Consider the following 15,906-nt stretch of genomic DNA (forward strand, 5'->3'; position numbering starts at 1 on the left):
ACGTGGTCGTATATATCGACGACATCCTCATCTATTCGTCCAGTGTGGAGGAGCACGTACACCACGTCAAAGCTGTGCTCCAAAAGCTGAGGGAAAACATGCTGTTTTGTAAACTCAGCAAGTGTGACTTCCACGTCACATCCGTGGAATTCCTCGGAGTGATGCTGAGTCCAGAGGGACAGGAGATGGCAGAACGAAAGATCAAGGCGGTGAAAGAATGGCCGGTGCCCCAAAGCGTGAAGGACGTCCAAAGTTTCATTGGCTTCGCCAACTTTTACAGGCGGTTCATAGATGGATTTTCAGGAGTGGTGGCCCCAATCACACAGCTACTGAGGAAGTCCAAGGAGTTTGTCTGGTCCCCTGAAGCGAACAAAGCCTTTGAGGCCCTGAAAAGCGCCTTTGGTAAGGCGCCGGTGTTGGCTCACCCCGATCCGGATCTCCCCTACGTGGTGGAAGCGGACGCGTCGGATGTGGCGCTGGGGGCTATCTTGTCCCAACGCAACCACGACACAGGGGTGCTTCATCCCGTTGCGTACATGTCCCGCAAACTCAACGACGCCGAACGCAACTACCATATTGCGGAGAAGGAGCTTCTCGCAATCAAGGACGCCTTCACCGAATGGAGGCATTGGTTGATGGGGGCAAGACATGTGGTATCGGTGTACACGGACCATCGGAACCTACAGTTCATGACGGCCACTAGACAGCTTTCTCCCAGGCAGCTGCGGTGGATGATCTTCTTTGCGGGGTTCAACTTCCGCATCACATATCGGCCGGGGACGGAAAACCGAAAGGCGGACGCCCTGTCCCGTCAATCTGCAGTTAAGGAACCATTGCCTGCGACCGAGCGTTCCATCATTTCCCCGAGGATGGTATTGGGGGTTATCCAACCGGATACTTTCCTGAGGGGAATAAAGAGAGGGATCAGGTCATTCGCATGGCGGAGGTGGCTCCTCAGTCACAGAGAATGGCAGCTGAAGGACGGGATACCCCTGAAGGGCAGGTGCCTATTGATACCCACGCCTAGGCTAAGGAAACAAGCATTCATCTGGTGCCATGACTCTCCATGCGCAGGTCATTTGGGCTTTGAAAAAACGGTGGCTAGCATGGGACGGCATTTCTGGTGGCCAACCATGAGAGTGGATGTCAGGAGGTGGGGACAGGAGTGTCCTACGTGTGCTACCATGAAGGCCGACCATGGCCGAACCCAAGGGCTCTTACATCCACTTCCAACCCCGGATAGACCATGGGATAGCATATCACTGGACTTCGTGGTGGGCCTACCGGTAGACCAGGGGATGACGGCAATACTGGTGGTGGTGGATTACTTGACGAAAATGGGGCACTTCATCCCCTGCAATAGAGTCCCTACGGCCGGGGAATTGGCGTCACTACTCCTAAAGAATGTGGTACGACTGCATGGATTACCTGGGGTGATCGTGTCGGACCGGGGGTCGCAGTTTACTGCGCAATTCTGGAAGACTTGGTGCACTGCGCTGCATGTTAAGACCGCCCTGTCCACCAGCTACCACCCTCAAACGGACGGCCAAACCGAGCGCCTGAACCAAACGCTCAAACAGTATCTGCGATGTTTTGTGGAACAGGGCAGGGAAGAATGGGTCGACTTGCTATGGGTTGCAGAGATAGCCTATAACAACGCCACTCACAGCTCCACACAGTCATCTCCGTTCTATAGCAACTATGGCCAACATCCCAGGTTCTTGCCATTTCTACATCCGTTCAGAGAGGACAGGATTCCCGCCACAGCGGACAGGGTGGCACACATAAAAGACACATTGATGCGCTCAAGGGCTGTCCTAATAGAGGCCAAGAGAAGATACAAGGCTGCGGCAGATAGGAAGAGAAGGCCCGGGCCACTGTACCGCACTGGAGACTACGTCTGGATATCCACAAGAAACATGAGGTTTCGAAAGAACAGTGTGTTCCATCCCAAGTACATGGGCCCCTATCGAATTACCAAGTGTATGGGTCCCGTGAACGTGAAGGTGTGCTTGCCCCAGTCATTGCGGATACACCCTGTCTTTCATGTATCATTGCTCAAACCAGCACCCTCCAAGCTGTCTGGGACACCTCGGCCGGTATGCGTGGAGTCGGAGGTGGAGTATGAAGTGTCGGGCATACGGGCGTCCAAATGGCGCAGGGGGAAGCTGTGGTACCTGGTTGCGTGGAAAGGCTATGGCCCGGAGGAGCATTCATGGGAACCGGCTGAAGGGGTTCATGCTCCGCGCTTGGTCTCCTTGTTCCATCGGCGTTTTCCTGCCAGCGCTGGACCCGTGGGGAGCCGCTGAGAGGGAGGATGTACTGTCAAGAATTCCTGTCATACAAGGGAAACACGCCCTTATGTAAACAGGAGAGCTGTTACATAACTCAAGGAAAACACGCCCTTATGTAAACAGGAGAGCTGTTACATAACTCAAGGGAAACACGCCCTTATGTAAACAGGAGAGCTGTTACATAACTCAAGGGAAACACGCCCTTATGTAAACAGGAGAGCTGTTACATAACTCAAGGAAACACGCCCTTATGTAAACAGGAGAGCTGTTACATAACTCAAGGGAAACACGCCCTTATGTAAACAGGAGAGCTGTTACATAACTCAAGGAAAACACGCCCTATAAAGGGAGGAACCGGGAGGTACAACGCTGTCGGATATTGTGTTCACACCGACGTACCTGCTTCGTGAAGAGCAGTGTTCCGGAGTGGTGCTCCAGTAAGGCAAGAACGGAGGTAGGTCGAGTCGTTACTCCCTGGGCCGTGTCTTGCCCCATCGTCACCTGTGAAGGACCCGGAAGCTCTACCGGTCAACCATTGAGCTTCGCTTTTTGACTCGGCTGAGTCCAAGCGCAGTGGCGCTTTTGCTGGTTGGAGTCGTAACTCCCAGCCCGACCAGAGACACAGGGACTGCCAGCTGTAACGCACACCAGGAGGTGTTTGCCGCGTTACAGACTCGGAAGTCCACAGGATCGATCGAGCGGCTGCTCTCGGTTCAGTCTTCTTGCTTGTGATTGGGGTATCGGTGACGCATCACCAGGAGGTGACTCCGCGTCCCGGTGCAGTCTGAGGAAGAGGTTGAGCGGCTGCTCCCTTCAGGTAGAGACCCCGGCTGGGTGTTTCCCTGACTCCTCGATTCTCCCCAACACTCTTCGTGCCCCTCACAGCCTACCGATTGGCATTGTCGGCCATTTCATTTCTGCCCTCTGTTGGCATACGCCGGGACCGGCGTATATGCAGAGGACGGTTAGGACCATCCGTGCTGTGGGCTGGTAACGTACTTAGCCTGGAGGATTCCAGTGACTATAACTTGTTTATTCTTTGTATTATATTTGCCTTCATTAAAACAACTAACCCTTCACTAGTGGTTGCGTCCTCATTGTCGTGTCTGTTAAACGATCCTGAGACGTTCAGGGCGTTACAGTAGGCAACGTAGGGTGCTTCAATTGGTGGTAGGTTCACTGTCAGCGTCTACGCGAGAGGCATATGCTCTTGCATGGAAGGATTTCTTGGCATCTGGGGCTCGTAGGCGGGAGGAGGCATGGCATTGTTCTGAGGATGTGATACAGTTTATTTTAGACCTTATTGAGAAAGGCCTTTCCAGGGTTACCATAGCCGGGAAATTAGCTGGTATTTCCTTTATGGGGAAACTCTTTTGGGGCTATTCCCCTTCCGCTGGTGAAGTAGGGAAGAGAATGCTCGAGGGCTGGGCTAGGGAGCGGGGAGGGGGTCAACTGTCCCGCTCCCCCCTTTCCTGGCAGACTTTGGCTCGTTTGTTGGAGGTTTTACCGGCGGCTTGCAGAGATGAATTTGAAGTTTGCTTGTTTTCCACACTTATGGCTTTCATGTTTTTTGGGGCTTTAGAGTTTCTGAGCTTTTAGGTAACAAAGCGAAGCAGGGCATTACTTGGCGCGAAGTGTTTTTCGCAGAGACAGGTTTGCATATTTGGCTGGCCAGCTCCAAAACAGATCAGAGAAGCATTGGGAAAGGTGTGTGGTTGGAGGCGGAGGCACCCAGTTCTACTTGTCGTCTGCGGTTGGCCCGTCGATGGAAGACTTTGTCAAGAGGGTCGGGGACTGATTTGTTTTTTCAGCATATCAATGGTACCCGGGTAACCGCTTATCAACTGCGCATGGTTTTGCGTAAATGCTTGCAGACGATGGGGTTGGATGGGGCGCAGTATGGGACTCATTCATTTAGGATTGGGGCAGCGACTGAAGCTCACAACAGGGGTTGGTCTACGGGGGACATTATGAGGCTAGGTCGCTGGTCCTCAACTTGTGTTCAGCGCTATGTGAGAGAAGACGCGGGGGAGGCGCAAGCGTCATCCCCTTTTTTGGGAGTCTCATTCTAATTTTTTCTCTTTACAGGTTCGGTGGCTGGGCCCAGCTCAAAGGAGTTGACGATCTGGATAGTGGGGCATTCGTTCATTAAATGGGCACGGGTTCAGGCGTGCCAGAGTTATTTTGGAAATATGTTGGGTTTTAATGAGCATCGTTTCAACATTGTGTGGAAGGGCAAGGGAGGTATGCTTTGGAGGGAACTGATACCGTGTTTGAATAATGCGATGGTGAAGGGCATTTGCCCGGATATTTTGCTGATACATCTTGGTGAGAATGATCTTTGTGGAGTGAAAGGTGTGGTTTTGCTGAGGGCAATGAAGAGGGATTTGTCCCTGTTAAAGGAGCGATGGTCGGGATGCCATGTCTTGTGGACTGAGTTGGTTCCGCGGAGGATTTGGAGAGGGGCTTTAAACCCAAGGGCTATTGACAGAGCGCAGAGGAAAGTGAGTTCTGAAATTTCAAGGTTTTGTCGCAGTTTAGGTTTTGGGAGAGTGACCCACAAAGAAATCCGTTTTGAGGCGGTGGAGTTTTTTAGGGATGATGGAGTGCATTTATCCAGGCTCGGTATGGACCTTTACTTGCTGCAAGTTAGGGAAGTTTTGTCAAGATGTTTGAATGTTTAAGCACATGGTTAGGGAGTTGGAAGGGTTTTTTCCTATGTTGGGGGGCAGAAAGGGGGGTGGGTAGTTTTCCCACCCCCCCCTTCTTTCTGGGTGGCGGGGGTTATTTGAATTTTGACAGGTTTGGCACAGGTTGGTTGATTAATTGTTAAGCTGGGTTAATAACAGGGAAATATTAGGTTGGTTAGTTTTCGTTCGGTTACACAGGTTGGGTGATTGACAGCTGGGAAGGGGCAGCCAGGGGAGTTTGTTTAACGGTCGGGTTGTATTTATAGGTTTACATTGGGTTACACGGTAATGTAATGTTTTATATTGTTTGAAATGTTGTAATGTACGGGTGGGGGGCGGGTTCGTGTAAATTTAGGGGAGGGGGCAGGGTGCGGGGTTAGGTTGTGGTTTATTTAGTGAGGCTTAGTTTTGGAAGGCTTTTGCCGAGGTTTATTAAATTGTGATGTGCACCTGTTCCAATAAAGCGGCCTTTTACACACAGTTCCTTGTCCATGGTCTGCTTCTCCCCCACCCCTCCCTCCCAAGAGGGGCTTGGGGGGGCAGTTGACCATAGGGAGGTCTCCCCCCCGGGCGGTTTGGGAGGGGCGGGGGGGTTGGGCTGGCCTGGCGCCGGCCATTTTAAATTTGGGCTTGTGTTTTTGTAGCCCAAAAGGAGCCCAAGCATAAATGCTTTGGGCTCCTGCTCCCAGCCACCATTTTAGGTTTGGTGACCTGGTGGCTGGGAGCTTAGGCTGAGGTAGTTTTTTCCCTCCCTCCCCCCCTAATTTTTTCCCCCGTTTTTTTAACTTTTGCTTATTTACTCTTTGGGTTTTTGCTTCTTCCTTTTTTGTTCTTTAGGCTGTTTTTTGGGACAGGTGAGCAGGGGTTGTTTGATATGTACTGTCGCTTGGAGCAGGTGCAGTGCGGGGGTTATTTGAATTTTGAAAGGTTTGGCACAGGTTGGTTGATTAATTGTTAAGCTGGGTTATCGACAGGGAAAGATTAGGTTGGTTAGTTTTAGTTCGGTTACACAGTTTGGGTGATTGACAGCTGGGAAGGGGCAGGCAGGGGAGTTTGTTTAACGGTCGGGTTGTATTTATAGGTTTACATTGGGTTACACGGTAATGTAATGTTTTATATTGTTTGAAATGTTGTAATGTACGGGTGGGGGCGGGTTTGTGGAAATTTAGGGGAGGGGGCGGGGTGCGGGGTTAGGTTGTGGTTTATTTAGTGAGGCTTAGTTTTGGAAGGCTTTTGCCGAGGTTTATTCAATTGTGATGTGCACCTGTTCCAATAAAGCGGCCTTTTACACACAGTTCCTCGTCCATGGTCTGCTTCCCCCCCCCCCCCGCCCCTCCCTCCCAAAGGAAGCTTTTCAAGCTAGACATAAAAAAAAGTCTCAGAGCGCCAGAAAAATATGAATGTTTAATGTTCAAGAGACAGATTTCCAAAAAGGAAAGGCAAAATACATTCCTTTGTAGTGCGATTAAGGCAGAAAGGTCACATAAAAGCGCGACTGTGGCAGAGGAATCGCTTATGGCGATAAGTGCAAAAAAATTAAGGTTTGAACTGTGAGTTCAATACAAGCTTAAAACGCAGAAATGCAGGGTAGCACTAAACAGCATTCACTTGTTTTGTTTAAAATAAACACAGATTAATACGATACCAGTTGAAGTTAAGGTGGTAGTATTTTCGTAAGAAGCGCTGCTCAAGTTGAAGGAAAGCAATCTCTTCAATAAAGCATTCTCAAGAAGCAGTCTTCAGAACACCACTATGTCATTTGGAATATAATAAGTTCAGCATTCCACATTGATACTTACAATGGCTTAAAACAGATATTACATGTGCATTGTTCTCTAATCTAATAAAGAGGTTAGTAGAGAGTGTTTAGTAATAAATACATATATTTTATATATACCTTGAGTGGTTCTCCTTTCATTTGGTCATTCAGGAGGTTATAATCTGGTAAGCCAAGCTGCTTTACATTCCTTTGAGACTTAGCCTTAAGGCTGCTCTCCATAGCTGCCACTAGGATAGCTTTCAATAAAGGTTGTCTTTAACCTAATCATCAATAAGGGTAGTTTGGACTGGTGCAAGGTGCCCACTATAACTAGTGGACAGAATATACCAGGTCAACTTCTCACAGATGTCACCAAAGCTTGAACCACTATCTTTCTACTGTTCAATGACAGCAGTGGGAGGAATTTGTTTTAGCATGCAGAGTATGTCAAAGCAAGAGCCAATCAGTGCTTGAACCTGGGGGCCCATGGATATGGCCCATGGATATGGTTCCCCTTAGTGTAGAGATTCTCGTTGAGTATTTTGAAATGTACACCCTTCATCTGGTGTCATTGATGGTGCTTTTAGGGGCCTAAAGCTGCAATCTGTCTTTGGTGTTGAACCGTTCAATTGCTTTTTGAATGACTGTCTTCGGCTATCCTTGCTGTGAGAATTTGTTCACCCTGAGAATTTTTTCCTTGTATCAAACTCACTAGGATCTGAAACAATCCATTTGATTCTTAACAACTGTGAGTACGGTAAATACATATTTAAGGGATTATGGTGAAAACTGCGGTAATGTAAAAAGATTGTTGTGGACAGTTGGTTTCACATGCATATTGGTTTCTAATGTGTTATTCCTCAAAGTCTTTTCTGCATCCAAAAATGTAATGCTTCTATTACTGATAGTGTGAGTGTGGGTAAAACTAATTTGATCCTCAATCGTGTTGAGCTTCTCTATGGCTGTAGTCATTTCCAGTTTTGAACCCCACCATATGATGATGTCATCTATGTCCCGCCAATATGGGGGGAGATTCTCTTGCAACACCTTGGTCAGTGAGGATGCTGTCTTGCTCAAATTTATAAATAAAAAGATAAGCATAGCAAGGTGCTGAACAATTGCCCATAGAAGTTTCAGTTCTTTCTAAGTAATATTCCTTGTTCCATGTAAAATAAATGTGATATAAGGTGAAGTCTAATAACTCAAGTAAAAACTCTTTTAGGATGTTATCCTTACTGGTATTCAATAAAAAAGACTCCACTGCTTCCATACTTAGGTTCTGTGGAATTGAGGTATGGAGCAACTTGACATCAATGATGCACAGAATTTGATTGTCATCTTCACTGAATTGAATTCCTGCAATTTTGTTTAAAAAGTCTGTGTGCGCACAGGCGCATGTACATATGTAAAACCTCAACATATGTAATGAAGTGAGAATTATCGTTCTGATTTGACAACAAAAGAAAACAAATAAAGAAAAATTTGATAAATTAGCGAAGATCATTAATATGAATGAATGAAGATTTGAGAAGATCATTCACTTATCATTTTGAGTGCACGTGGGAGACGCCCCTCATGAATTGAGGCCAGCGCTTTTCAGCATTGTAATCTTAGAAGTCTCATGAATTTGAACAAAAAGATCTCTTGTTCCAATTTGCTGGAATGATATGAAGAAACAATGAATGTTCCTTTTTGCAACATGTTTATTTGCGTCATTTTTAATTGCCATTTAGAGATGCTGTCAACTAAACTTCTTTCTTATAAGACTTCTGACTCCTGGTTATAATCCTTGAATCTTTCACTGTTGTCAGGTCCTTTTCTCTTTGTGCCCCATCCCCTCTGGGTTTTTCGCTGGCAGCAGGGCTAATCTCTAAATAAAAGAGACACCATACGTTGCTGATGCAAGATTACCTTGTGTGTATGTACTTGGATTGATTGTGACGGGTGTTCGGTAGTCAAAATTCTAGTTCCTGTGTACCAATTCGCTCTCGGATGAAGAGGTGTCATCTTCGGAAGATGTGGTGGTGAGTCAATTCTGTCTCCTCCTAGCGTGAATTTCTGCCCAGTTGTATACTTCACCCAGCTTGTAGTCTATAGTGTCTCTCTTAAACTTCCTGATTTTGAGTTAATTAATTTCAATTTCTTACTGAATGTCAATGTCGATTAGTACTTTGTCGCATTCTTCCTTTTCCATTTTGTTGGCTGATTCACATTTCAATTGGTTTATTTCGTTATTCAGTGCATGTAGTAGTTTGAATAGTTCTTCAACGATAAGTAAGATCAGGTCTAGAAAACATTTATTCAGAATAGTATACCATCACTCAATGAATTTAGAATTGTTTTTGCATAGTGTAGGTTTTAATGAAATTCTCAATCCTTTCAGAATTTGTTGAACTCTGTGATATTTTATTAAAGTGCTGGCATGTAATATTTGGTTGACCTCTCTCTTGGTAAGGTAAAGTAGTTGTTTGATGTTGCTCTGCACTGTTCCAATGCTTGCTATGGACTCCGCTTCTCCTATTAAAGAATAGATTTGTTGTGCTTTATCGAATGAGAAGCCAAATGTACTGGCTCGGTTGTCAGTTAGGTTCGAAAATTCAACGGAAGACATGTTTCTAGATGAGTGCCATCGTCTTGGATCAGGCAAATGTTGAAACTGAAAGTTGGTTGACAATGCACACTTTAGTGAATTATACATGCAAGGTTAATCCGGTTTTGTCAATTTGTTTGTGTGCGGGAGGGTATCCCCTTCTGATCATAGGCGTAGATCCAAATAATTGATTGCTCCCCCACCCCTCTCTAGAAGCAATGCCCCCTTTGCACACTACTGTAAATTCCAGACTAGGATCAATAATCCAACTGTTGCTCCGTTCTTTAACTGGTTCCTTTGTTTATTAAACATGCTTTAACTGTAATGTTGGTTTATCAAAAGTTTAATTTGTCACAATAATGCATTGAATTTCATCCTGGATACATTGTATTTAAAGCATTCCATTTAATCTCAATTACGTATCCATCATATTCAAAAATGGCAATCATCCCAATGCAATTTGGTCTATACCCTTCTTCAGGGGCCATATTTTCCTAAAACGAAAATATGGACAATAAACAGAAATTAAATACATAGTATCTAAAGTACACAAATAAGGTCAATCTGATTAATAACAATTGTTAGCGACTCAATATGCATGGTCATAATGGCACTTGTCTCAAGGTCCTAGGAACGTTAAGTGAAATAACGTCAGATAGGATGGATAAGTAAACAGAAGATCTATTCCTGGTTTCAAAAATTAATTGTCCGAGTGCACAAAACTGAATTTGTTGTGAAAAACGTTGCAAGCATTCTCAGTGAGTGCATCCACGATGGGTAACGTTCAGCTATGTTCCTAAATGAAATTTAAAGAAAGCGTGAAGATGTGTACATAATTGTGAATGACAGGAATACGTTCCAATGGGCCCTATTGGTCATGAGTGCACTCAAAACAATGTTTCTTCGTTACGTGTGTAACACTTCTCCAGTGGCATTGCGGAAAAAGTGGAATTGTTGGCGTACCTGGTGCAGCGTCTGTGCCCTGTGTACTGGTGCCATAGGTTTCTACAACAGAAGAGGAACGCATCTGGTAGGGTTTCTGACATGGGGATGGGTACGCGGTGATGACTTTTCAGCTCTTAGTGGTGCTGAGAAAGACATTACCCCCTCATATGTCCTCCTCATCCCAGTCCTTACACAAGTGACGCAATCCTGTCTCCCGACAGGCTAGTCTAAAATGCTAGAAATGTTTCTATGTCTATTATATAAATCCTTCCCACCCACAGCCATGCCTGTTTTTTTCCCGTCTGGCGTGATGTCGAAGCAATGGTTTTTCTTCTTCCGTATCGGGGCTGCGATGCTGTGAGTGTTTCTATTTCATTGTTTGTTTCTTTTCCTTATTTGAAGTTCTTGCAGACACGGTGGTGTTGCGGCTTGACCCGGCTTTTCTCCCTAAGGTTTCATCCAAGTTCTATTTGCAGCAGGAGGTGGTTCTTCCTGATTTTCCTGTGGGTGAGGATGCACTTGTTCCTTCTACCTTGGATGTTCACAAAGCCCTTCAGGTTTACCTCCAGCGAACCCAGGGTTTTCGTCTTTCTCCTGCCCTGTTTGTCTCCTGTGGGGGTAAGGCCAAGGGGAAGAAGGTGTCTACTTCCACCATCAGTTGGTGGCTCTGTTTGGCACTTTGCCAGTCCTATAAGTCTGTGGGTTTGCCTCCTCCGGCTCAGGTTCAGGGGCATTTAACACGGTCTGTGTCCGCTTTCAGGGCTGAGGCAGCTGGGGTTTCTAACTATCCAGGAGATTTGTAGACCGGCTACCTAGCAGTCCCATCATACTTTTGTCTGGCATTATCGCCTTGATGTCTTGCATGCCTCCTTGGACAATTTTGCAGTTGGCGTTATGAATGCTGCTGTGTCTTAATCATGTTTTTGATGAAACTTTTTCATTTTTGCATGGATTCCTGGTGTCATGCATTTTTCTTAATGTTTTTTTGCTTGTGAGGTTCTCACTTGTGTAAGGACTGGGACGAGGAGGACATATGAGGGGGTAATGTTTTGTTACTTACTGGTAATCTTTATTACCCTGATAAAGGTCCTCCTAGTCCCAGTCCTGTTCCCTCCCTCCCTCCCGCTGTGGTTGTGTCTGGTCTTGTTGAAAACAGGCATGGCGGAGGGTGGGAGGGGTTTATATAATAGACATAGAAAATGTTCTAGCTTTTTAGATTAGCCTGTCGGGAGGCAGAATTGCCTCCCTTGTGTAAGGACTGGGACGAGGAGGACCTTGATCAGGGTAATGAAGATTACCAGTAAGTAATGAAACATTAACTCAGTCGGCTACTGGCGGCTGATTATGGGACACACGTCTTTAGGATTGGAGCAGTAACAGAGGCTGATAGGCAGAGTTGGTCCAAGGCCAGGATAATGCAGATGGGGAGATGGTTGTCAGGTTCTGGTCCTGGTCTGGACCGGCAGGATATGAACATCTAGAACGCAGGAGATTCATTCGTGAAGAGGCAGAGGGCGGAGAGGTATGCAAGCAGCAGATGTTTTGGGACACAGGTTTTTTTTTTTTATAACTCTTTTTATTAACAATTTTAGTAGAGTGGTCACATCATACAGCAAGCACTAAGTACAGTTGTGTCTCAGCCCCACAAATCAAGCAGTTGCTCCGTACATTGTTTCAGTGGGGTAGAACAGGATGATGGTTGTCTACACAGTTCAGGGTGTCAATGGTTCGTCGGTGGGGGGGACATATGGGGGCTCACATATATTAAAATGATAGACATTCCATTTAGTCCAGATCGCTATCCACTTCCGGGGACAGCCAGGTGCTACATATACCGTTTTGACCCGCACCATACACCAATCCATATGAGACACAGGTTTTAAAGAGAAAAGTACAAGAACTGATTTGTATGGCGGAATTGTTGCAGACGTTAAATAGACTGCCAGGTAGAGATAGTTGTTCATTTAGGGGGGGGGGAATTCAGTGAGGGAGAAAGGCTTGGCATTGATAAAGGCCATGAAGGCAGAAGTGAAGGAAGTAAAAACACATTGGTCAGGGACTTTTATCTTATGGTCCAAATTGATCCCTAGGAGAGAGTTACGAGGGGCGGAGAGGCTGGCAGCTGTAGATAAAGCCAGTCAGAAGGCCCATAGGAGTTATGGAAGTTTTGCAGAGAGGAAGATGTGTGGAGGATAGTGCATCCAGATTTGCTTTTTGAGGTGGCACAATATTTTAGGGAGGAGGGATTTCATCTATTTACCATAGGGATGGATTGTATTTGGTACAGGTGCGTGGGGCTTTGTCAGAGGCACTGGGACTGCGGTTATGGCCATGGTAGTTTTAATAAAGGGGGCTTTGAGGAGGGGGGTTGAGGGACAGAGAAACCCATCAACTAGAGTTTTCTGAGTGGCGATTCACCAGGATGTTTTCATGATATGAATCGGTTTTATTGAAGTTGTGTCGGGTGAAGCTGGTTGAAGGAGAGGGTAGGAGTAAGTTCACATTTGCTGACGGCATGAAGTTAAAGGTTTACAGTTTTAGGAACTAAAGTTACTTCAGGAGGTAGAGTAAAGGTACAGTGACAGGCAGTTGAGTTGGGGGAATTGTGAGGGGGTAAAAATTAAGGGTAGAGGGTAGGCCAAGGGACCAGTGTATGTTGATGTGCAGTGAGAATGGTAGTTTTGTAAGGCGAGCTGCTTAGGGTTTTATACTGTTTGTGATGTGCTCTTGTTTCATTAAAGTGGACTATTCCACACAATTTGTCAGTTGTCTGTGCTGTGGCCTCTCACCCAAAAGAGCTCGTTCCACCGAGTGCAATAATAATCCTTTAGTTGCCAGATTGCAGAAGGTGTCTTAATGGTGTCAAGAGAACAGATTAACAAAAAACACGTTATGACCATGTCAAATATTGGCTCACAAACGCAGAAACATGATTCTCTGTCCCGATACCATATTCAGGAAATTCCCATCATCAGTCATTACTGTTGGATTATTAGCAAATGCAAGGAACCAAACAAAGCTTCTGTTTCACCTCATCCAAAAGTGCTGTCAAGATATTGACTGAAGCAGAAAATACTGCACAGGCAAGCAGTCTATTGTTGCATAGATGAGTGACACATGGAGGTGAGTACTAGGCCCGGGTGGAGTTTGCGGAGTTCTGCTATGACCTAAAAACTCCCCCGGGGTACGCGGAGTTCCGCAAGAGGCGGAGTTCGTTAGGTTGTGGCTTTCGTGCTGATTTTTAGCGCTGGATGTTTGTCCCACAGTGCAATATCAGCAAGAACTGCACCATGTGCAGCACAGGAGGGCGCTGCTTCTTTCTGCTGCTCGAGAAGATGTTGTACTCGAGCGGCAGCTTCCTCAACAGCGAACGGAAGGTTTCTCAATGCGAGTGGCAGCAGCCATCCGCAACTACCCGCTTTGAGAAATCTCGCAGGTATGCGGGCTGGAGTAAGATTTTCCACGCTCGCCAACTTAATGGTGAGCACAAGCGAGGAAAAAAACTCTGCTAAGCGGAGCAGAGTTTTTCTAAACTCGGCATGCTGCATGGAGAGCGGAGTGGGAAAAATTCTGCAAACTCCTCGAGCGGAGCGGAAATTCATGCTCAGGCCTAGTGAGTACTACATCTCACTCAATTATTAGGAACACCCGAAGCCTCATCCAACGGTCCCAAACGTCCCTTGGAAGCCTGGATTCCGAACGTTCTATACAGAATATACCAACTTGTGAAAGGGAAGGAGAAGGTGGGGGAGTGGTTGCATGAGAAAACAAGGTATAGGGAATACAACATGCATACCATAGCTTGGCAGTTCTGGCTATAGCCCAACCTTTGCTGCGGCTGGAACTGAACTTATCTGACCCTTCGTCTTTTGTCTTCTAGCTGCATCCATCTCACCTTAGCAGTGCAAAGTCAGTACCTAATTTTGGCTTTGAGTCTCCCCTAATCCCCTCCCCCCTCCCGACCAGGACAAACAACTGTTGTATGATCTCCTTGCACCCTTTCCTCTTCTTAGAGCTGGGTCAGATACAAGGGGCAGGCCTCAGAGTCGGGGATGGAAGGAAAGGTGCCGATTCAGCACAGTAGAAACCGCAGCTGGGCAGAGAAAGCGCCTTGCTGAAGGGCAGCCTCAGAAGGGCGCTATTGTTCTTCGAGCCATTCGTGCACTGGATTCTTGGCACGGAGCACTTGTCCGTCATGACAATGCCCTCCCCACAAACACAGTGTTCCCGAACAGTATCCGCACTGTTCAGAGCTCTGCAATGCAGCCTGGCACACGGGCACTCCCCCTCCCACTGCCAGCACGCCCCCACACACACTTGAATACAACAGGCTCTTAGAACTGGAGCGTGTGGAGTCAAGCACAGACGGTTCTATGCGTGCCCCCAGCCCCGACATTAAACGTGAAAGCGTGCCAGGCGTCAGGGGATTTTCCAGAGACCCTCACTCAATGGACAGGCGCAGCACAATCCGGAGCAAAGCTCTCTGGCATACAAATCTGAGGTGTAGAAGGGGTCTAGCAGGCACACCAGAGAACAGGCACAGCAGAGAAAACAGTCGCGTGAGCCTAAATCCAAGTGCGGGGCCAGGCCTCTAGCGGGCCCCTGCTGAACCCTGTACACAGAGCCAGGGCGAGGTTAGAGGGAGTGTATTTGGGTAATTCAGACTCCTAGTGTGTGCAGAGACCTGCTATGGGGTCCTTCTGCTCCTACACGTCTGCCCATAATGAAGGGGGTGGAGGGGTGGGGAGGGGGGGTGGAGGGGTGGGGAGGGGGGGTGGAGGGGTGGGGAGGGCGGGTGGAGGGGTGGGGAGGGCGGGTGGGGGGGGGGGGGGCAGGGGATTGCCCAGAGTGGTGGGATAGGGGCAGCCACCCTTAGAATCTCTCTACCACATCTGAGAATCCCTGAGCACTGTATTTAGACCCTTAGACTTCTTCAACTGGCCTCTAGAATCCCTCCGCCAACCACTAGCAAGACCTTAAACTGCACTCACTCACTCTCAGTCAGCCCTCAGTTTGCGATGAGGGCACATTTTCTGGTTCACAGGGGCCCTAAACTGACACACATTAATTACCACGGCTAGCTCTCACTGACTCCCGGCATGCACATTAACCCTACAAACTTTTTTAAATGGTGATTTAAGCACGTGACACGAGAGTGCGCACAGATATCTTCAGAAAATAAAATAAAAATAAAAATTCTCTCGCTGACATCCCTCTAGATCACTACCGACTCGTAGGCGAGGATGATCACGCGCTTGAAGTGCGCACTGCGCGCGGACAGCGTGTCTGTCAGCAGACTCTCGTCCGGGCTCAGCAGTTTGCGGGCAGAAACGGCCAAAACGGAATAATTTATTAAAAAGAAGCCACCGTTTGGAGCTCTGTATGGTATGTGTGCCTGCCAGAACACTTAACCCTTGTTACAATCACTGCCTGCACACACGATCACGCGTAGCGCAGACATCACTATTGCAAAACCTTAAATAAAGCTCACAGAGGCCGTCCTAATAAGCCACAGAGCTCCCTGCAGGAATACTGCTGCTTTGAAGCAGCCAAAGGCAACCCAACGCGGCCCCAGCCCTGCCGGCCTTTCCGAGGCAGCGCTGGATATCTCATGCAAGGGCACGTGTT

This window comes from Triturus cristatus, chromosome 3_1, assembly GCF_964204655.1.
Source record: "Triturus cristatus chromosome 3_1, aTriCri1.1, whole genome shotgun sequence".
Lineage (NCBI taxonomy): Eukaryota > Metazoa > Chordata > Amphibia > Caudata > Salamandridae > Triturus > Triturus cristatus.